Source organism: Carya illinoinensis, chromosome 7, assembly GCF_018687715.1.
Source record: "Carya illinoinensis cultivar Pawnee chromosome 7, C.illinoinensisPawnee_v1, whole genome shotgun sequence".
NCBI classification, from domain to species: Eukaryota; Viridiplantae; Streptophyta; class Magnoliopsida; order Fagales; family Juglandaceae; genus Carya; species Carya illinoinensis.
In genome coordinates, this window is record NC_056758.1 from 15,091,446 (window position 1) to 15,093,915 (window position 2,470).

Sequence of the window (2,470 nt, forward strand, 5' to 3'; positions counted from 1 at the left end):
GATGTACCCCGCCCCGTCGTGCAGGGGCAGGGCGAACGGGAGCGGGGTAGCGGGGTGCGGGGCCCCGCTACCCACCCCTACATTTGAATCATCCTCTGAAAGTCTTAGTACCATGGTTAAAGAGGAACACAATGAGAGGGAAGTAGTGAACCCTAATAGGACTCTGAGATAATATTTGTAGCCTATTAGGACGAGTTCACCCTCATGCATCATCTAACCCTTAAATGCCAATAATTTCAATTTTAAATCTGGCATGATTCCTTTGATACCTCGATTCCATGGGATGGAATCAAAAAACCCATATTTGTATATCAAAGAATTTGAGGAAGTGTGCTCCACATTCATGGATAGGACTTGCACTGAAGAGGTGATTAGGCTTAAGCATTTTCTATTTCATTAAAGGACAAAGCCAAAACTTGGTTGAACTCCCTAAGGCCTAGAACCATAGGATCATGGAGGGAAATGCAAATTGAGTCCCTAAAGAAAATTTTCCCCATGCACAAAACTACTGCATGAAAAAGACAGATCATGAACTTTGCACAAAAAGATACTAAAACTTTCTACTAATGTTGGGAGAGGTTCAAAAATTTACTTAATGATTGCCCCCATCATGGGTATGAAAATTGGAGAATAATTAGTTTCTTCTATGAGGGTTTACAAACTAAGATGAGGCAATTTGTGGAAAAAATGTGCAATCGAGATTTTTTTAATAAAGAACCAGAAGAAGCCTTTGAATACATTGACTACCTATCTGACAACGCTCAATCTTGGGACACTTAGATGTTCATGACAGAACAGAACCATTGAAAACCAATTCTGGAGGGGGTAAACACAATTTAAGGGAGGTTGATTATTTACATGCTAGATTGTCAGTAATGTCTAGAAAGTTAGATACCCTAGATGTGGATAGAACCAAGGAGGTCCAAGCTGTCTAGAAAATCCCCGAAACATGTAGAATTTGTTAGGATATAGGGCATGCAACTAGTGAATGTCCTACTATTCTAGCTTTTAAAGAAATCCTCTTGGACCAAACTAATGATGTTAACATGGTGACCAAACCTTTTGCAAGACCATCTTTAAATACTTACAATTCACAATGGAGGAATCACCCAAATTTCAGCTGGAGGAACGAGCACCCGGCTCAATCCTCCTCCCAAGCACATGGACCTTATCATTACACGCCTACCTCAGTGGGGCAAGGGCCATCTCAATATCATGCACCAGTTTTTGGACAGAGGAAAAACCTTGAAGAGACAGTCCACCAAATGGCAACAACCCTTCAGCAATTCATGCAAGGGCAAGCTACCATAAATAGCCAAAACTCACAAGCTATCAATGCTATTAGAGGGTCACTAACAAGGCTAACCACAATGTTGAGTGTGCAGGAGAAAGGGAAATTCCTTGCACAACCACAACCAAACCCTCAAGGACATGTTCATCAAGTGTCAGAAAAGGCTGAAGACTCAAGCTTGAAGCAAGTAAAAGTTGTCATAACTTTGAGAAGTGGTAAAACTCTGGAAAACCCCACTCTTAAGCAAGACACCACTGGTAAGACTTCTACCCCACCTTGCATAGAAGCTGAAATAGAGCACTGCACAGCACCTGCTCCTTTCCCCACACGATTAGTCTCCTTACACAAAGATAAAAACTAGGCTGAAATCCTGGAAGTTTTTAAACAAGTAAGGATCAACATACCCTTGTTGGATGCTATCCAACAAATCCCCACATATGCCAAATTTTTGAAGGACCTTTGCACCATCAAAAGAAAATTAAATGTAAAAAATAAAAAAATAAATAGAAAAAAAGGCCTTCCTCACTGAGCAAGTCAGTGCTATCATTCAAAGCAACACCCCACCCAAGTATAAGGACCCAGGGTCACCTACCATTGCTTGCATAATTGAAAATTCAAAGATTGGGCATGCATTGCTAGACCTAGGGGTTAGTGTGAACCTGATGCCTTATAGTGTGTATGACAAACTAGGATTAGAAGAGTTGCAACCCACCTCGATCACACTGCAGTGGGCTGATAGATCCATAAAATTACCCAGGGGGTAGTGGAGGATGTTTTAGTCCAAGTAGATAAGTTCTACTACCCAGTGGACTTTGTTGTCCTTGATATGAAACTTTCCACAAATTCCACGTTTCAAGCTCCTATAATTTTGGGAAGACCATTTCTTGCTATCTTAAATGCCCTAATAAATTGTAGAAGTGGTGTCCTCAAACTTAGCTTTGGAAATATGACCTTCGAACTAAACATTTTCAATTTGTGCAGGCAGGCCCAAGAAGTAGAAGAAGTGCCAGGAAGTAAACTTGCTAGAGAGCATCATCTCAGAAACCTCTCTATTGTCTTACCAACTTACTAACTCAGTGCTTAATTTAGAAAATAATCTAGACTCAAATGACACTTCTAATGAAATTTCCCCTATTTCATGTGTAGGTGCTCAAACTGAGATGCAATGGAAGCTAAAGG

At 40.7% G+C, this 2,470-nt stretch overlaps 1 non-coding gene across 1 annotated transcript; it reads right to left on the bottom strand.

Moving 5' to 3' along the window:
* Nucleotides 1-509: 509 nt before the first annotated feature.
* LOC122317639 lies at nt 510-617 on the bottom strand. The gene has a single exon (XR_006244563.1). It is a non-coding gene; the product is annotated as a small nucleolar RNA R71 (small nucleolar RNA).
* Between the last annotated feature and the right edge of the window lie 1,853 nt (nt 618-2,470).